The sequence below is a fragment of the Hesperophylax consimilis genome, chromosome 3 (genome assembly GCF_061612785.1).
Source record: "Hesperophylax consimilis isolate HC1 chromosome 3, BYU_Hcon_1.0, whole genome shotgun sequence".
In the NCBI taxonomy this organism is placed as follows: domain Eukaryota; kingdom Metazoa; phylum Arthropoda; class Insecta; order Trichoptera; family Limnephilidae; genus Hesperophylax; species Hesperophylax consimilis.
The window spans coordinates 34,574,920-34,596,094 of NC_142838.1; the positions used below are offsets into that span (position 1 = coordinate 34,574,920).

Genomic DNA, 21,175 nt, shown 5'->3' on the forward strand with positions numbered 1-21,175 from the left:
GTCATGTGTTGATGTCTGTTTCTTGTTTCGTAATTGTGTTGTATAGTATGATGGTTAAGTTTGTCTTTTTGGTAATATAGAGTTATAATTTTTATGTATAGTTGCTGTATGTTTAGTACGGTGAAGTCCTTAAATAACTGTATTGTCGAGAATCTGTAAGGTTTTTTTGTGATAACTTTAATTAAGGCTTTTTGTGCTTTGACAAGAGGGTCCATATTAGTTTTAGCAGCACCACCCCAACCAATCATACCGTGAGTGATAATTGATTGGGCTAGTGCGTAATATATTGTTTTAAGAGTCTTCGTTTGCATTATGTTTCGTATGTTCTTAAAGAAATATATCAGTTTTCTAACTTTACCCGCTGTTTTATTTATTTGTTCTGTCCATCTAAAATAGTTGTCAATGTAAATACCTAGGTATTTAATTACCTGAGTTCGTGTTAATGGGTTGCATAGGCAGTTATTTTTAGATGTGCAGTCATGAATGGTTAAGTTTTCATCGAGTCTTGGTTGTCGTCTGGGATCTATGCTAAATTTCATGTACTTTGTTTTATCTATATTTAGTGTCAGCAGATTATTGTCTAACCAATATTTAATCTTATTTATTCCTTCAGTTGCATTTTTATAAACACTTGTCCAAGAATCCGAAGTAAAAACAAGAACAGTGTCATCCGCAAAGCAAATAACATCTCCACTTATGTCAAGCTGACATACGGAATTAATATATAGTAAGAACAGGATGGGTCCTAATGTACTTCCTTGGGGGACTCCGTAAGTTATGTATCTATTTGGGCTTGTTATATTGTCTACTTTTAGTGAGTGGCTGCGGTCAGTTATATATGATTTGAACCAGTTGTAAGCTGAATTTTTAATACCTATGTTTTCCAGTTTTTTAAGGAGGATTTTGTGGGACACTGTATCAAAAGCTTTGCTCAGATCCAGAAATACCGCAATGCAACTTTTTTTTTGATCAACATTTTTTAGAATGGTCTCGGTTACTTTTAATATTGCATCTTGTGGTCCCATATTTTTTCGAAAACCATACTGGTTTTCTGATAAGATTTTATGTGTGTCTAAGTAGTTTACAAATTGGATTTTTACTAGATTCTCGAGTACTTTAGTGAGCACATTTAAAAGAGAGATTGGCCTGTAGTTTGTGGGATTATTTTTGTCTCCAGATTTATAAATTGGCACTATGTTTGCACTTTTAAAATGGCTGAGGAATATACCACTAGTGATACTGAGATTACAGATGTGTGTGAAGGGAAGAGCAATTTGATATTTTATTTCTTTTATAAGTTTGGTGTCAAGTTTGTCGAGTCCAGTCGCACAATCGTTTCTCAGTTTGTTTATGTGATGTATTATGTCTTTGGTTTGGAAAGTTTTAATTCTAAATGTATTGGTATCTTGGGAATTCGTGTTGTATTTGTCAGCAAGTGTATGTTCATCAGTGTTCATTTTATTCAATAGTTTTCGGGCTAATGTTTGACCAATGTCTGCAAAGTAATTGTTTAATGTGTTCGCAATATAAGTCTGGTCATTTATTATTGTATCATTAACTTCTATTTGTTTGATTTGTTCTGCTGGTTTTTTATTTATGTTTTTAATTTCTTTTACTGCGTTCCATAATATCTTCGGGTCTTCTTTGTTTTCTTCAATTTTTTTTCTATAATATTCTTCTTTAGTTCGTTTTACTATCGATCGGCAGATATTCCTATATTTTTTGTAGTAATTTTGGAGCCTTATGTTATTCGGCGAGTTTGAGGCCTGTTTATGTAGCTTATCGCGCTTATGTAGACATTTCACCAAGTTGTCGTTGATCCAAGGCTTAATTTTTTTATTTTTGTGAACCAGCGTTCGGAAGGTTGTGTATTTTATCACATTCATATTTATATGTTCGATGAAAATCTTCATTGCTGCATTAACATCTGTTTCATTCAAAATATTTGCCCAGGTTATGGAATCAAGAGATGATCTAATAGAGTCATAATCTGTGTATTTCAGTTGTGTTTTATTTTTTTGATTGTCGTTTTTGTCGTTATTTTTCTTGGAAAAGGCTATCATTGTAGCAAAGTGGTCAGTTACTGTCATATTTATTATAGTTGCAGAGACATTCAATTTTGTCCTGACATAAATATGGTCTATACATGTTTGCGATATAGGCGTGACTCTGGTAGGTAAGTTGATAGCAGAACGAAGACCGTAGCCTGCAAGAAGACATTCATAGTCATCAGATTGGTGGTGCCTGTCTCCAATTATATTAATGTTCAGGTCTCCAGCTATGATGCAGTTAGTGAATTTGTTATGCTTTTGAAGGTTTTCGTTCAGTGAGATAAGGAATTTCGATATGTTGTTATATGAAGGAGACCGATAGATAGCAATAATGACAACAGAATCAAGACATTGTATGCACACACTGTTTGCTTCTAGTATAGTAGTGGGAATTATTGAACCAAAAACAGAATATTTTGTGTAAACAATCACTCCATCACTACGGTTTTTGTGGTTTTTTGATAAGAAAACATCGTAGCCTTGTATGTTGGGCGCAATGAAGTCGTCATTAATCCAGCATTCGGTAAGGATGATGACGTCAAAATTTATTTTTATTTGTTCTAAGGCAACTAATAAACTGTCAATATTTTTGGTAACACTTCTGATATTTTGATTTAGTATTTTCAAGCAGTAATTGCCTTTAAAATGCGTGTATACTTTTGAGGCGTCGAGAAAATTTAGTGTGTCTATGTCAATAATATTTTGCATTTCATTTTCGATTCGTTCATGTATATTACACCCCATAGTTTATTGTAGCAAGGTCTTTTTTGAGGGCCGCTATGTACGCCGGGCAGTTATCCCTGTCACCAGTTGAGTGATCAGCAGGTCTACCAAATTTAGTGCATGTCGCGCAAACTGGTTTTACGGTGGCATTTGGGCAAGACTCACGGGTGTGGTTTTGTTGAGCACAGTGACCACATGTAGATTTCGTATCTTTACAATATTTGTAAGAGTGCCCTATCATGTGGCACTTAGTACAGACAGTAAGTCCAATAAAATCCCTGACGCGGCACACAGTCCAGTTTACGAAGACTTTCTCTTGTTCCACCAGCATTTTCCTTAATGTTGCGGGCATCTCGTAAACTCGATGGCAAGTAGTTCCAGTACGAGCGCCGGCCAGGTGACTTAGCTTGCAGGTCAATAAAGATCCCTCGATGTCTTGTACATTAGGAACACCCGTCAGGGCGATCCTCAAGAATTCGTCGTCCGTCAATTCCCGTGGGACATTAAAGAATATTACTCTCGGGAGTCGTTTTGTGGGAAGTCGTGCTTTAAGGGAACCCGAATTATCAAAACACGGTGCTTTTAGCAATTTATCCTGTTCAGCTAATGTTTCTGTATTAAGCAGGACACCTTTATTCCGAATCTTTCTAATCCCTGTAATTCGTACTCCTAATTCATATGGCCGAATTAAGTTCTGGATTATTTGTTTTGTTTCTTCGCTGTCCTTGGTGGCATCTGCGTCTTTTGGGAAGATGCAGATTGCGGGCCTTGGTGCTCCAACGTGCTGTCCAGATTGTGTGATTGGCGGGGGTTGGTGGGCAACATTTGACTGCTTTCGGACAATGTCACCAAAAGAAAGGCTGGCCTCCGTTGCTATAGCCACTCTTCGCATGACAGGTCCGAGGTCAGACTCCAGCTGGGTAATTTTCTGTTCCAAGTGCGTTTTTTCTTCTTTTTCATGGCGAATTTTGATTTCCGCCATTTTCAGTTGGGCAGTCACTGTGGCTAAATCAGCACGCATCGTCTCGCGCTCCAACAAAAGCTGGGAAATTGTTCTGAAAATAGCCAGGTACTCTTCCACTTTTCTTTTCCCGTCTTCTTTTCCTCCCCACCACCTTCAACCTCACAACATACCTCAATTGGATATGCCATAGTTTCACTGGCTTCAGACGTTTGGGAGCAGTTGAGACTATTGTGCGATATTTCATCGTAAATAAAGTCACTGGCGCCAGACAGTTAGGTGCAGTTGGGACTCTTGCACATGACTCACTTGAAACAAAACGAATATAACCCAAGAGCCTTACCATGGCTAAGAGATATGGCCTTCATTATTATGAAATTCTTATTTTAATCCTAAATTTTATGAAATGATATGATATTATGAAGTCGCTGTCGTACTGAGTAGGTACAAAGAATTACTTATGTATTTTATGTTACCGTAGCTCTACCTCCTCTCACAATGTTTCGTAATAAACTAATCTTATAAAGAATGTTACTACTTATTAAAATCATTTTTAGGTAGTCACCGAACCTCGGTAGTGTGCAGTCGTGTTTACTTCCAGTGCTCTGTGTTTGACGGCTGACTGACGGCGGCGCGGCGTACAGATAAGATTTATTTATTGTTACATTTTCGTATTCATTATTTTTGTTTCTATTATTGGTTTGCGACGCAGTTGCGTGTATTATTTCTATCATTTATTATTTCTTAAATAGTATTTGTTGTTTCATTTTTTTTTTAAATTTGTTGAAATGGAGGAGGATGAAAATCGACCTCCTGACCCTGAGTCCATTTCTAATATTGCAGACGTCTACGATTCTGATGATTCTCAAGCTTCTGTAACCATTCCTTCCCGAAAACGACGACCTCCGCTTTGCCTTAATGTACCTCCTAAAATTAAATCTCTTTCACAAACAAACGAATCCCCAATCTCTCATGGAAGTTATAATGATACCATTCCTACAGAAGCAAAAGCCATTGAGCTTATGTATTTTATTTCATCTTCAGCTCCATTTATTGTTAATGTCCAAAGGACTGAACAGGGGAAAATAATTCATCCCCTGGATTTCGGTAAATTTATTTTTAGCTCAAAACTCAATAACCTCGGTATTATAAATGGATCAATAAAACCGGAAGGTCGATACAAACTATCCATAGAATTTAAATCCGCCACATTAGCTAATGATTTTGTTAAAAAAATAGGTTCTCTTTCAAATAATAAATTTAAATCTTTCATACCTACTTTCAATTTAACCATAATGGGGAGAGTAAGAGGTATCCCAACCGATCTATCAGAAACAGAAATAGTAGACGCTCTTAATGACTCTCAATTAACTCCAAAAGTTTTAAAAGCACGTCGTTTGAATTTCAAGGATACTTCCACCGGCACCACTATATGGAAACCTTCCCAATCCGTTGTTATCACTTTTGAAGGTCAAACATTACCATCCCGTGTATTTATTTATTATAACGCTCTTCCCGTTGAAGTATACAGATTCCCGACGATCCAATGATTCAACTGTTGCCGTTTTGGCCATTCAAAACCTATTTGTCGTTCCCCTCCTCGTTGTTTCCATTGCGGAGAGGATCATCTCTTTGAACAGTGTCAAAATACAACGAATAACCCTATTTGTATTAATTGTAAGGGCAACCATACTGCTGTTAGTGTGGCCTGTCCAGAGTTATCTAGACAGAGAAATACCAAACAGTCAATGGCTGCAGACAACATTTCCTACTTTCAGGCTTCTAAATTATTCTCTCCTACGAAAAAATCTTTTGCAGAGATAACTTCTAACGCTTCTATCTTTCATTTTTCTTCCCCTAAATCCCCTCTATCATCTTCCCACAAAGAAACAATTTTCAAACCGATAAAATCTAATCCAAAATTTATTCCTTCTTTCGATAAAAAACTACATAATGATCTTTTACTTAACCCGAATGGGAATAATAAATCCCAGGCTCCCAATGGGACTGCCTTAAAAAACTGTTCCACTTCCGATATCTTACCTAAAGTCATGATTGAAAATTCTTCTTTTATTCAAACTTTAATTACCCTATTAATTACGATCCTTTCAAATAACAATAAAGTACCGTCCAACGCTGCCGATTATATGAAATCTTTACTCTCTAGCCTTCCCGATGTATCCGCAACTGAGCAAAATACTTCAATGGAATAGTAGAAGTCTATTCGCCAACAAAATTGATCTTGTACAGTTACTTGATGAACATAATATTTCAGTTGCTGCCATCTCCGAAACGTGGTTAAAACCCTCATACCAATTTAAGATTCCTGGATATCATTGTCTATGACATGATAGACTGGATTGCAAAGGTGGCACTGCTCTTATTATACATAATTCTATCCCTTTTAAACAAATTATTTTCAACACTCTCCCCAATAATTTTCAGATAGTAGCAGCTGTTGTATCTGATATTACATTACTATCAATATATATCCCTCCCTCTACAATTTTTGTTGAAAACGAATGGTCAACATTTATATCCCAGATTCGTCCCCCGTATATGATACTTGGGGACTTCAATGCTCATTCTCCTTCTTGGGGCAGTGAGTTAACAAACCGTTCTGGCCATAATCTATTAGAATTTATGGATACCTATAATTTATGTATTCTAAATGATGGATCTCCAACTCGTTTCACTGCCCCTCAACATCGGAAAAGTGCAGTCGATTTATCTCTTTGCTCATCTTCGGTGATTCACATATGTTCTTGGAACATTCTTAAAGATCCACTTTCCAGTGACCATTTTCCTATAATAATTACCTTCCACCATCTATCTTCCACGCATTCCTTTTCGATAAACAAAAGTTTTAAATTTAAAACGAAAGACGCGAATTGGAGAAATTTTTCTTCAGAATTAGACTCCATTGTTCAAGCATCTAAGTCTTCCCTTGTCAACACTAGTTTACAATGTGAATTATTTCCTAACGTTATAATAAAAGCTGGAGAAAAAACACTTAAAAAACGTAATGTAAACATTAAGATAAAACATTCCACCCCATGGTGGGATGAAGAATGCACTAGTGTCGTTAAATCCAGAAGAGAAGCAATTTCCATTTTCCGTAAATGTATGTCTTTCGAAAATTACCTTTCTGTGAAACGCGCCCAGGCAGAAGCGAAACGCGTTTTGAAAAACAAAAAGCGGTCTGGATGGCGAAAATTCTGTGAACGCTTGTCTCCTGAATCTCCCCAGTCATCCGTATGGTCCAATTTAAAAAAATTCGGTTTGTCATATACTCCCCAGCGTTCCAAACATATTCCAGAAGAAATTATTATAGGTTTTGCTGATAAGATAGCTCCTCCGTCAGTTGCCAGATGTGAGGAAATGCCTTCCTTTATTTCTTATCCATCTCACTCTAGCTGGCTGGACTCTCCTTTCTCAGTAAGTGAATTAAATCGAGTAATCAATTCCCTTCCAGACTCTTCTCCTGGCCCTGATGGAATCTTATATAGTTTCATTAAAGCATTCTCAGACATGTCGGTTGAATATTTTTTATCCCTAATTAATTACATGTTCGAAACGGGATTTATTCCTGAAGTCTGGAAAGTTCAAAAAATTCTTCCGATTTTAAAACCTGGCAAAAATCCATCTGAAATCTCATCCTATCGTCCTATTGCTCTTTCGTCGTGTTTAATGAAAGTAGCAGAACACTTGATAAAGAACAGATTGGAATGGTTTGTTGAAAATAACAGAATTATCTCTCCTAATCAATATGGCTTCCGGAAAAAGAAATCAACCATAGATAATTTAAGTGTATTAACAACAGACATCCGTATATCTCAGTCCCTCAATTCTTGCACTCTGGCCACATTTCTTGATCTTTCGTCAGCTTACGACGATGTATTAACTAACATTTTAAAAGAAAAATTAATTAAAATAAAAATTCCCTTAAAACTAGTTCAATTTGTTATTAATTTACTAACAGACAGATCCATTATTATCCACTTTTCCTCAAAAACGATAAATCGCAAACTATGGAAGGGGTTACCTCAGGGGTCCGTAATCAGTCCATTATTATTTAATATATATATATAAGTGATTTAGACAATGTAATTCCTTCATCTATCAAGCGACTTTATTTTGCTGATGATTTCCTTATATATTTATCACACAAAAATCTATCGCGCGCTGCGAAGGAATTGAATTTGGCTTTACATAATATTAAAGTTTGGTTGTTGACAAATGGGATGAATTTAGCTACGTCTAAAACCAAAGTAGTGGCTTTTACGCGCAAAAGAAAAATACCCCCCTTTTCTGTCTGCTTTGATAATGTCCCTCTTCAAATCGTTAAGCAAATTAAATTTTTTGACTACTTTTGGATCATAAACTTTCCTGGCTCCCGCATATTCAGAACATTTCGGCTAAGTGTGAAAAGGGGCTAAATATTATGCGAGCGGTTTCCAAAGTGTGGTGGGGATCTCATCCTACTACTCTTAAATTAATGTATGGTGCTCTAGTGCGAAGCCATTTGGATTATGGAACATTTCTTTTCGATCCTCTTCCTAAATATTTGGACAAAAAACTTGAAAGAATTCAGTCGAAAGCGCTCAGAATAATTATTGGAGCGATGAAATCTTCCCCAATTAATTCTCTTTAGGTAGAATGTGTTGATCCCCCCTTAATTTTGAGGAGACAATTCCTGGCTGATAAATATATTTTTAAATCTTTTTCTGTATCGCGTCACCCTTTAGAACAAAGCCTTGATTATTTGTTCAATAACTTAAATAACGAAAAAAGATCGACAGATAAAAATCGACTTCCTCTCCTTCTAAAAAGTTTTCTTTCATTAAAATCTCTGTCCTCTACCCTCCAAAATCTACAAAAAGATCCTATCCTTCCTATTTTCATTGTCCCATTTGATTCTATCAATTATATCCCCAATGTTATAACTTCAGACTTCCGAACTGATATTTTAACCTCATCTAATCAAAATGTTGAGGAAAAATTTAAAAACATTACATCTTCTAAGTTTCCAGAATTTTCACTCATTTACACAGATGGTTCTAAGTCTGATAACAAAGATTGTGGAGCTGCGGTACACATTCCCGAATTCGATTTAGATTTGTCTTATAAATTGCCTAAAGAAATTTCTATATTTACTGCAGAATGCTTCGCAATTGAACAAGCTTTGAGCCAAATCCAGCTTTTCAATATTCGACGACTTACTGTGCACTGACTCACTAAGCGCAGTGTTGAAAATTTCCTCAAATATCCATAAACCAGAAGACTATATTATTTATAATATCAGAAACACCCTTAAATCTTTAAATGAATTAAATTTCGAGACAATATTGGTTTGGGTCCCTGGCCATTTGGGAATTGAGGGTAACGAGAAAGCCGATTCTCTAGCTAAACTTGGAACAATTTCTGGCTCTAATCCTTTAGATTTTAGAATTCCTATCTCTGACGTCATCCCAAATCTTAAATCCAATATGATTCGCTCCTGGGAAGAAAATTGGTCTAATACGAAAACCCGAACTGGTGTTTTTTATGCTGGAATACAAAATCATATACCAAGTAAACCTTGGTTCCACGGCAAGAAAAAATCCAAAAGATTTATTTCCTGTATCTCGAGAATGAGAATTGGTCATTGCTCCATTGCATCCCATTTGTTTAAAATCCGGGTCCTAGATAGTCCACTCTGCCAGTGCGGCATGGAAAATGAGACTCTTGATCATGTTTTCTTTAATTGTAAAAATCATTCATCTTTCAAAGGCATTTATCGTTTACTTATAAAAATCACCCACCAATCTCCCCTTAGTATTCCTTATTTACTTTCTCTTAACAATTCTCGCATTTTCTCAGTTCTATACAAGTTCATAGACTTGAATGACTTCAATATTTGAGATTTCTTATTCCCGTATAGATTTCCCATAAAATTATAACCATCTCCCCTAACTTTAACGGCACATAGCACTCTTTTTAGGGTGAATTGCCTAATACAAAAAAAAAAAAATCATTTTTATGGAGACTAATTATTTTATTCAATACGAATATGAATCAAACAACTTTAAACATAAATTAAATTTAAAAAAAAAATTTCAATTTAGTACACCATAATATCAAATTAATCCCTAAAGCAAAATTTTCAAGAAACACTTAATGTCAAAAATTAAATCTTGGAAGCCCATTTTGAATATGATAAATTAGCTTGTGAGGTATTCTAAATGCTACACAAGGAAAAGATAACCTTAAACCTTTGCCTTATAAATTCACGGCGAAGAACTAATTTAGAACTTAGAAATTTTGTAATGTATTCTCACTGAGTAAAGCTTAATAAACAAAACAAATAACGGTGTTGTCTCTCTGAGTTAATTCTTATAAACTCAAACTTAAACTTTAAAAGATACCTTACCTTGGAAGATAATACGATAAATGAAATTGGTTTTGAAGTAAGCGATTCTTACGTATATGTATAAGTTATACCTGATTAGAGAAAGAGATATTTCCAAAACATTAACATTTGTGTGAAATACAACATTAAGGCCCAGTTGTTTAGCAGAAATTCACTTGTGAGAAAATCATCAAATAGTCATTCATTGCCATTTTTTTTACTATTGAAAGCTTCCAGTTAAATGCCAATTCTAAGTGTGTTTTTACTTTTGAACAAGTTGTTTTCAACATAAGAAGACAACTAGCATGTCGTTAACATGCCTGGAGTCGGCGTTTAACGAGGACCTTTCTATTATCAAAAAAAGAAAACAGCGCTGAATAGCCATTTGATGACAATCTTACATTAGAATTTTTGCGAAACAACTGGGCCTTATCATTTTTGATCCTTTTATGTTTTAAAAAAAACTATCAGTGCGATCCAAATAACTTTGCAGCGATAGTTATTTTTCGGACAGTATATGTTTTTTTTAATATTTATTTCTCGTAAATTAAAAAACTAAATGGGTTGTAGTTTGAAAAGCAAATAGCGTTCCTCACAACGATATAGTAAGAAAGAAAAAGTAAATTACACGACACTGTGTTTTTTATATGTACGAAAAAATTTTGCTAATATAAAACGATATTTCAGTGTCTGAGGTCAGTAAATTTCGAGAGAATTTTTCTCTTATTTTGCCTTTTTTAAATGATCTCTCCACCCATCTCTTTCAGAAAAAGTAAAAATGTATGACCTAGGTTTCTAACCCCCAAAAATATGAACGGATGAAAATAAATAACTCATATTTACCAAGCTTTGGAGGCGGGTAAAACGACTTTATCGAAATTGATTTTCTTTTAAATGAAAAATAACAACTTTCTGTTCTATTGAGTGTAAAAAAAAAAGAGATTGGAACCTACAATGTATTTTATTTCTCATTAGTTCAGAATCTAAACATAATGCCCTTGTCAAAACCAGTAAACGCCTAGGTATGTGATCACTGTAATCAATAATTATTTTTTTAATGATAAACTAATGTTAAAAGACAAGGTTTTTTATGCATAGCACAAAGGATAACAAATTATTGTATATAATAATTTGTAATCAATGATATTTTTGTGTAGCGCAGTTTTTGTGGAAAATAACCTAATGTGTTAGGATTGTTAGGTGTTAGGTATTATCAGCTCGTTGGCACCATGACGATTCGACTTCCAAAGCAAACTGCTCCAATTGCGTCCTCATAATGAGTAAACATTATATTTCTAATTTAAAAAAAACAGTCGCAAACATTCTAAGACGTGAAGTGTATTGAGGCGAAATAAGATTCTAATAACGGGGGTTTACGCGACACTCACATTTTAATTATTTCTGATGAACGTATTAATAAAATCTAAAATGTTTCTAGAGGAATCCCTATGGATGAAAGTTTTTTTATATTTTAGATTAATAAAAACAGGAACATCCCTTTAAATATTTTTTTTAAATGTTTTTCTACTATAAAATTATCGGTGAGCACGAGATTTTATTTTTCTAGACGATGAATTAGTAATTCCTGGGGAATTACTCTAGAAACATGGAAGATTTTAGTAACACGTTCATCAAAAATAACTAAAATAAACCCAACGGAAAGATCTAGTTTCAAGGCCTGCTAGGGCAAAGTTGACCGTAGGTCCATCAATTAAACCGGGCCGCGCGCCGAATATTGTTTGTACACGACTTCATCACTTATGTCGTTAAGATACTCATTTTATTTTAGAGATTTGAAAGGGGAAATTCAACCGCAGTTCTCTCTAGTACACCAGAGCCGCGCGTCTCAAATTTTTGTGCACGGATTTTTCACTTACGTCATTAAGGTTCTGGCTTCATTTTATGGTGTTGTCTCATCTTAAACTCAAATTTACTCCTCGCGTTGGTTTCTTGACACATATTTACTAAAAATGCTTAACATAATAAACGATTTGTCGTGTTCTGTGTTTGATGAGCCAAAAAATTTAAATACTTTACGTTACCGACTTATTGTGATGTTATAAAGTATCAATCATTCTTGAATAACTTGATGTTTTCGCTGCTCTTTTTAGATAAGCTCTAATTTAATTATTTTAGGAAAAAATATAAGAAAATAAATATTGTTTGCTGGCGCCCGTACGGCGTACATATTTTTTTATTTTTATTTTTTTTTATTGTTGATACATTTTTTTTTACAATATTTCATATTTCAATTTAGTAATGTTGGCCTCACTGGGTTGTTTACCCGTGCTGAGGCCCCCATTTTATAATTTAAGAATTTATACATTTAAAAAAATAAAAGAAAAACAACATTAAAATAAAGATAAATTTAAAATAAAAAAAAAGGATTAAAAATTAAAATATAATTATAACACTAGAATTGATAGTTTTGTTAATATAAAAAATCATTTCGGTCCAGGAGGCCCTGATAAAAATAATTTCCTTCGGGGATTCTGTCATCTTTAGGGATGCTGTGAGGAGGGTCGTTTTAAGGAAAGAGAAATCTGGGAAGGAAAAAAGGTATGGAGGGTGCAAGGTGATGGGTGGAGAGAGACCATCTGGAAAGATCACAGCGTCTCCGTAAACCAGCCTCTCCCGTTCTGGTCCGCCACGCAGCCCGCCAGGGCAGGCGCATTTGCCACCAAACCTGAACACACCTTACACTATGAACTTGGGTACCCCTGCTAAATTACCAAATGTAGGAAGCCACTTGGAGTGACCTGTGGAAGAGGTGTTGGTTGCCCAATAAATGGTTCCCGGGGCAGCGGTAGCCGAACTCACCTCCCAAATTTTAAAGAGAATTTCATTAATTATTAGCAAAACCTTTAGTGAAAAAGAATGGTTAAATGCTTCTATTCCTGTCGTAAGACATATCAGCTTTTAATAAAACAATCTTATAATGTACCAACAGCGCAAACAAACAGAAACATAAGCAATTTTCGCCGAATTTTCTTTCCAAAAATATACTTGCTGCTTTTTTCTCATACGCTATAGGAACATTGGTTAAATATGTAGGGATTTTGAAATTAAAAAAATAACCGTATTCACTCCAGCCTGATATGTATATAATTATATGTTACTTATATGTTAATACCCATGGACAGAGAAATTCCTTTCATGGAAAATGCCTTCAATTTCAAAAGATATCAAATTTTACTGCACTAGTGCAAACTCGTGAAAAATCAAATGCGTGTTAGCTAAATAGCGCATAATACAACTTCCTTAAAAAGCCTTGTTATCTGTATTTTATTGTCAAGATTTAAAAAAATTACTGAAAAGTAAAGAAAAACACATTTCAAATAATATAGATTTTAAATAGATTTCTTTAATTGAAGTGAAACTTCTTTAGCCGCGTAATGAATTTTCGGGAACGTAGTAAAACCGAGTCAAGATCGAAACGAAAAAGCGGGTACCCCCACCACCGCTCACCGTTCAGAAAAATGGTGTACAAAATTCGTTGTAATTATTAAACAAGTTAAATAACGTATTTTCGCACAATTTCGCAAGTCCAGTATGGTCTAGTGGCTAGGATACCTGGCTCTCACCCAGGAGGCTCGGGTTCGATTCCCGGTACCGGAAATTATTTTTGGTCAATTTTCTGAGATACTGTTTTATTTAATTTGTGTTTTGATTATTTCAGGTGATATTTTTAAGAATTCATTTTATTAAATACAAGCAGTGACTTGAAAAAAATCATAAAATTGTTAATTTTTCAATATGGACTTTTGGCAGCCGGGATGTATTTATAATTTCACAATTATTTTAGGAATGCGGAAGCACATCATGCAAGATTCCCATTCTTGCGACCCGGGTTCGATTCCCGGGCAGTGCACTCCTTTTTTATGGAGAATCATTATTGAAGTGAAACTTCTTTACGCGCGTCATGCAATTTCGAGGAGTAAAACCAACTCATGACCGAAACGAAAATGCGGGACCGATTAAAGTTCATTTGATGTAGTAAAAGTTTTGAAGTAAAATATAAATGCTTCTTAGCTCATCTCGACAACTGGCGTTGGTGGTGTAATGGTCAGCATAGTTGCTTTCGAAGCAGTTGATCCGAGTTCGATTCTCGGCCATGGAATATTATTTTTTTGTTTTTAAGGAATTTTTTTTTTTTAATGGTTGACCATAATATCAATCCACTAAGTAATATTTTAGGCCTGTAGCATAATTGAAAAGTTAAAGAATGATATAAAATTTTTTATGATGTTAACGATAAAAAAATGAAAAAAATGGGTGTGTCAAGCCTACGCAAGACAGAAGTGAAACTTCTAGTATTCTTCTCTCTCTCTCTTTTCATTTCATTCTCTCTTTTTTTCTGTCTATTGACATATTTATAAGTAGCATGTGATAAAAAAAATTAAAAGTTATAAAAAAAGAAAAAAAAATTTAGTTAAAGCGGGGATCGAACCTCGGTTCTTCACGACCACAGTCGTGCGCTCTGCCTGTAGACAGCGAAGATGAGTTAGGAGAGTGAGTTAAACTAGGTATATAATATTTACACCTTGCTAATGTTTTCAGTATTATTAGGGCTTTTTTATACTAATTTTCATATATTTATTGGCAGGTAGAGTAGAAATTAATATTGTTTAGCGTTTGCCAACGACCATACCATGTTGAACACACCGGTTCTCGTCCGATCACCGAAGTTAAGCAACATTGGGCGCGGTCAGTACTTGGATGGGTGACCGCTTGGGAACACCGCGTGCCGTTGGCCTATTTTTTATTTTAATTTCATGTTTTTTTTATTTTTTTATCATTACTATAATTAATAATATCATAAAATTCTTTAACTTTTCAAGTATGCTACAGGCCTAAAATATTACTTAGTGGATTGATATTATGGTCAACCATTGAAAAAAAAAATTCCTACAAACTTATTAATGTAATTACGATCTTTTTCAAGCGCGTATGTAATGATTATTTTTATCAACCTCGCACACACCTTGCTAATTTTTTCAATATTATTAGGGCTTTTTTATACTAATTTTCATATATTTATTGGCAGGTAGAATAGAAATTAATATTGTTTAACTTTTGCCAACGACCATACCATTTTGAACACACCGGTTCTCGTCCGATCACCGAAGTTAAGCAACATTGGGCGCGGTCAGTACTTGGATGGGTGACCGCTTGGGAACACCGCGTGCCGTTGGCCCATTTTTTATTTTAATTTTATGTTTTTTTTCATTTTTTTATCGTTAACATCATAAAAAATTTTATATCATTCTTTAACTTTTCAATTATGCTACAGGCCTAAAATATTACTTAGTGGATTGATATTATGGTCAACCATTAAAAAAAAAAAATTCCTTAAAAACAAAAAAATAATATTCCATGGCCGAGAATCGAACTCGGATCAACTGCTTCGAAAGCAACTATGCTGACCATTACACCACCAACGCCAGTTGTCGAGATGAGCTAAGAAGCATTTATATTTTACTTCAAAACTTTTACTACATCAAATGAACTTTAATCGGTCCCGCATTTTCGTTTCGGTCATGAGTTGGTTTTACTCCTCGAAATTGCATGACGCGCGTAAAGAAGTTTCACTTCAAAAAAACATAAAATTAAAATAAAAAATGGGCCAACGGCACGCGGTGTTCCCAAGCGGTCACCCATCCAAGTACTGACCGCGCCCAATGTTGCTTAACTTCGGTGATCGGACGAGAACCGGTGTGTTCAAAATGGTATGGTCGTTGGCAAAAGTTAAACAATATTAATTTCTATTCTACCTGCCAATAAATATATGAAAATTAGTATAAAAAAGCCCTAATAATATTGAAAAAATTAGCAAGGTGTGTGCGAGGTTGATAAAAATAATCATTACATACGCGCTTGAAAAAGATCGTAATTACATTAATAAGTTTGTAGGAATTTTTTGAAGTGAAACTTCTTTAGCCGCGTAATGAATTTTCGGGAACGTAGTAAAACCGAGTCAAGATCGAAACGAAAAAGCGGGTACCCCCACCACCGCTCACCGTTCAGAAAAATGGTGTACAAAATTCGTTGTAATTATTAAACAAGTTAAATAACGTATTTTCGCACAATTTCGCAAGTCCAGTATGGTCTAGTGGCTAGGATACCTGGCTCTCACCCAGGAGGCTCGGGTTCGATTCCCGGTACCGGAAATTATTTTTGGTCAATTTTCTGAGATACTGTTTTATTTAATTTGTGTTTTGATTATTTCAGGTGATATTTTTAAGAATTCATTTTATTAAATACAAGCAGTGACTTGAAAAAAATCATAAAATTGTTAATTTTTCAATATGGACTTTTGGCAGCCGGGATGTATTTATAATTTCACAATTATTTTAGGAATGCGGAAGCACATCATGCAAGATTCCCATTCTTGCGACCCGGGTTCGATTCCCGGGCAGTGCACTCCTTTTTTATGGAGAATCATTATTGAAGTGAAACTTCTTTACGCGCGTCATGCAATTTCGAGGAGTAAAACCAACTCATGACCGAAACGAAAATGCGGGACCGATTAAAGTTCATTTGATGTAGTAAAAGTTTTGAAGTAAAATATAAATGCTTCTTAGCTCATCTCGACAACTGGCGTTGGTGGTGTAATGGTCAGCATAGTTGCTTTCGAAGCAGTTGATCCGAGTTCGATTCTCGGCCATGGAATATTATTTTTTTGTTTTTAAGGAATTTTTTTTTTTTAATGGTTGACCATAATATCAATCCACTAAGTAATATTTTAGGCCTGTAGCATAATTGAAAAGTTAAAGAATGATATAAAATTTTTTATGATGTTAACGATAAAAAAATGAAAAAAATGGGTGTGTCAAGCCTACGCAAGACAGAAGTGAAACTTCTAGTATTCTTCTCTCTCTCTCTTTTCATTTCATTCTCTCTTTTTTTCTGTCTATTGACATATTTATAAGTAGCATGTGATAAAAAAAATTAAAAGTTATAAAAAAAGAAAAAAAAAATTAGTTAAAGCGGGGATCGAACCTCGGTTCTTCACGACCACAGTCGTGCGCTCTGCCTGTAGACAGCGAAGATGAGTTAGGAGAGTGAGTTAAACTAGGTATATAATATTTACACCTTGCTAATGTTTTCAGTATTATTAGGGCTTTTTTATACTAATTTTCATATATTTATTGGCAGGTAGAGTAGAAATTAATATTGTTTAGCGTTTGCCAACGACCATACCATGTTGAACACACCGGTTCTCGTCCGATCACCGAAGTTAAGCAACATTGGGCGCGGTCAGTACTTGGATGGGTGACCGCTTGGGAACACCGCGTGCCGTTGGCCTATTTTTTATTTTAATTTCATGTTTTTTTTATTTTTTTATCATTACTATAATTAATAATATCATAAAATTCTTTAACTTTTCAAGTATGCTACAGGCCTAAAATATTACTTAGTGGATTGATATTATGGTCAACCATTGAAAAAAAAAATTCCTACAAACTTATTAATGTAATTACGATCTTTTTCAAGCGCGTATGTAATGATTATTTTTATCAACCTCGCACACACCTTGCTAATTTTTTCAATATTATTAGGGCTTTTTTATACTAATTTTCATATATTTATTGGCAGGTAGAATAGAAATTAATATTGTTTAACTTTTGCCAACGACCATACCATTTTGAACACACCGGTTCTCGTCCGATCACCGAAGTTAAGCAACATTGGGCGCGGTCAGTACTTGGATGGGTGACCGCTTGGGAACACCGCGTGCCGTTGGCCCATTTTTTATTTTAATTTTATGTTTTTTTTCATTTTTTTATCGTTAACATCATAAAAAATTTTATATCATTCTTTAACTTTTCAATTATGCTACAGGCCTAAAATATTACTTAGTGGATTGATATTATGGTCAACCATTAAAAAAAAAAAAATCCTTAAAAACAAAAAAATAATATTCCATGGCCGAGAATCGAACTCGGATCAACTGCTTCGAAAGCAACTATGCTGACCATTACACCACCAACGCCAGTTGTCGAGATGAGCTAAGAAGCATTTATATTTTACTTCAAAACTTTTACTACATCAAATGAACTTTAATCGGTCCCGCATTTTCGTTTCGGTCATGAGTTGGTTTTACTCCTCGAAATTGCATGACGCGCGTAAAGAAGTTTCACTTCAAAAAAACATAAAATTAAAATAAAAAATGGGCCAACGGCACGCGGTGTTCCCAAGCGGTCACCCATCCAAGTACTGACCGCGCCCAATGTTGCTTAACTTCGGTGATCGGACGAGAACCGGTGTGTTCAAAATGGTATGGTCGTTGGCAAAAGTTAAACAATATTAATTTCTATTCTACCTGCCAATAAATATATGAAAATTAGTATAAAAAAGCCCTAATAATATTGAAAAAATTAGCAAGGTGTGTGCGAGGTTGATAAAAATAATCATTACATACGCGCTTGAAAAAGATCGTAATTACATTAATAAGTTTGTAGGAATTTTTTTTTTCAATGGTTGACCATAATATCAATCCACTAAGTAATATTTTAGGCCTGTAGCATACTTGAAAAGTTAAAGAATTTTATGATATTATTAATTATAGTAATGATAAAAAAATAAAAAAAACATGAAATTAAAATAAAAAATAGGCCAACGGCACGCGGTGTTCCCAAGCGGTCACCCATCCAAGTACTGACCGCGCCCAATGTTGCTTAACTTCGGTGATCGGACGAGAACCGGTGTGTTCAACATGGTATGGTCGTTGGCAAACGCTAAACAATATTAATTTCTACTCTACCTGCCAATAAATATATGAAAATTAGTATAAAAAAGCCCTAATAATACTGAAAACATTAGCAAGGTGTAAATATTATATACCTAGTTTAACTCACTCTCCTAACTCATCTTCGCTGTCTACAGGCAGAGCGCACGACTGTGGTCGTGAAGAACCGAGGTTCGATCCCCGCTTTAACTAATTTTTTTTTTCTTTTTTTATAACTTTTAATTTTTTTTATCACATGCTACTTATAAATATGTCAATAGACAGAAAAAAAGAGAGAATGAAATGAAAAGAGAGAGAGAGAAGAATACTAGAAGTTTCACTTCTGTCTTGCGTAGGCTTGACACACCCATTTTTTTTTTCAATGGTTGACCATAATATCAATCCACTAAGTAATATTTTAGGCCTTTAGCATACTTGAAAAGTTAAAGAATTTTATGATATTATTAATTATAGTAATGATAAAAAAATAAAAAAAACATGAAATTAAAATAAAAAATAGGCCAACGGCACGCGGTGTTCCCAAGCGGTCACCCATCCAAGTACTGACCGCGCCCAATGTTGCTTAACTTCGGTGATCGGACGAGAACCGGTGTGTTCAACATGGTATGGTCGTTGGCAAACGCTAAACAATATTAATTTCTACTCTACCTGCCAATAAATATATGAAAATTAGTATAAAAAAGCCCTAATAATACTGAAAACATTAGCAAGGTGTAAATATTATATACCTAGTTTAACTCGCTCTCCTAACTCATCTTCGCTGTCTACAGGCAGAGCGCACGACTGTGGTCGTGAAGAACCGAGGTTCGATCCCCGCTTTAACTAATTTTTTTTTTCTTTTTTTATAACTTTTAATTTTTTTTATCACATGCTACTTATAAATATGTCAATAGACAGAAAAAAAGAGAGAATGAAATGAAAAGAGAGAGAGAGAAGAATACTAGAAGTTTCACTTCTGTCTTGCGTAGGCTTGACACACCCATTTTTTTTTTTTTGATAGGTCCTTTTTGGCTTGTCTGAATTCTTATCACATCAGTTCCAATTTTGAAAATGACACAATTTAAAACAAGTTCAAGTTCATTAAACCTTAGATGCACAAAGACAGAAAACCGAAATTAGCATTTTTGATTATTCTTTAACAATAAACAGGTGAGATGTTTGCCTACTTAAGATATCATGCCAGGGTCGAGGTCAGTGGCCTCGCCGCCTCTCCCCCTTTCCCCCCCTATCCCACATACCTTGTCCCAGACGTCAGCGACTATTCTCGTATTTCAAATAAAATTCTCGCGCGACAAACAAAATAAACTTTTTAACCCCTCGGTTGTTTCTTTGTCGACTGTATTTGTCTATTAGTCAGACTTGTTTGTCACTGGAGAGTGGAAGAGCACTGAATGAATGAATGAAGTGTCAAAAGTTCACTATCAAAGCTCGTTAAAGTTAGGGGACTCCCGTTACTGAAGACACGAGAAGTTTGGCTGATGGGGGGGAGGTGGGAGCGAATTCACTTTGCTTACTTTATTGACTAGCTTCAAACGTGACGATCAATAATAAGAGGGAAATCACGCGAAAGCTGTTTGTTTATCCCAATACAGCATCTAAAATAAACGAATAATAATAAATATGGAGTTTTGTGGCTAGCTAAATAAATAACGAATAGCAGTAAAAGCGAAATTGTGAGGTTTGAAATAATTTCGACGGGTTTCTTTGGTCTCAGATATATATTTTTTAAATAAGCGTTTACTTAAAAATATGTTTTTTTTATTTTGCATTAATATCAGGAGGCCCTAAGGAAAATAATTTCCTCAGGGCCTATGTCATCTTTACGGAAGCGGTGTGGAAGGTGTTTTTAAGGAGAGGAAGGAGTGAACCCGGAAAATTCAGTCTCCCGTAAATTGTTCCATATCTGACGTGTTGAACTCAAGGACGAGCAGTAAGAAAGACCCGTTCTCTTTTGACAAATATCAACGGTATATATTGGGCACACATTTAGCGTGTTTTTCGACTATGCACCGGTGCCGACGGGATCAATGACGCGTTGGTTGTTAGGAACATCTTCCATTAAAATACCGGCAAAATAAAGACAGCATTACCACATAAAGACTGTGCTCTAAAAGTCAATAAAAAATCAATCCGTTGTTAAGATAGGGAAATCTAGCAGAAAGGACCTCACTTTTCTCTTGAGAGTCAACGGTTTTTTCAAGCGTTTTGAGGTTCCAGGCCAAAGGTGGCGGCCAAATTCAACAGTGGGGCGCACTTGCAATTTGTATATAATCAGCTGTGTTATTATTTCAAAGTTA

General features: G+C 35.0%; 1 protein-coding gene and 8 non-coding genes across 9 annotated transcripts in view; 5 read left to right on the forward strand and 4 right to left on the reverse strand.

The window, feature by feature from the left end:
* Positions 1–21,175, forward strand: part of LOC149425329 (uncharacterized) — a 242,357-nt gene that overhangs the window by 41,277 nt on the left and 179,905 nt on the right. The window lies entirely within an intron of this gene.
* Positions 14,764–14,882, forward strand: LOC149425330 (5S ribosomal RNA). The gene has a single exon (XR_016305738.1). It is a non-coding gene; the product is annotated as a 5S ribosomal RNA (ribosomal RNA).
* Positions 15,205–15,323, forward strand: LOC149425331 (5S ribosomal RNA). The gene has a single exon (XR_016305705.1). It is a non-coding gene; the product is annotated as a 5S ribosomal RNA (ribosomal RNA).
* Positions 15,751–15,869, reverse strand: LOC149425332 (5S ribosomal RNA). The gene has a single exon (XR_016305706.1). It is a non-coding gene; the product is annotated as a 5S ribosomal RNA (ribosomal RNA).
* Positions 17,316–17,434, forward strand: LOC149425333 (5S ribosomal RNA). The gene has a single exon (XR_016305739.1). It is a non-coding gene; the product is annotated as a 5S ribosomal RNA (ribosomal RNA).
* On the forward strand, positions 17,757–17,875 carry LOC149425334 (5S ribosomal RNA). Its single transcript, XR_016305707.1, has one exon. It is a non-coding gene; the product is annotated as a 5S ribosomal RNA (ribosomal RNA).
* LOC149425335 (5S ribosomal RNA) lies at positions 18,303–18,421 on the reverse strand. Its single transcript, XR_016305708.1, has one exon. It is a non-coding gene; the product is annotated as a 5S ribosomal RNA (ribosomal RNA).
* Positions 18,744–18,862, reverse strand: LOC149425336 (5S ribosomal RNA). The gene has a single exon (XR_016305740.1). It is a non-coding gene; the product is annotated as a 5S ribosomal RNA (ribosomal RNA).
* Positions 19,377–19,495, reverse strand: LOC149425337 (5S ribosomal RNA). The gene has a single exon (XR_016305742.1). It is a non-coding gene; the product is annotated as a 5S ribosomal RNA (ribosomal RNA).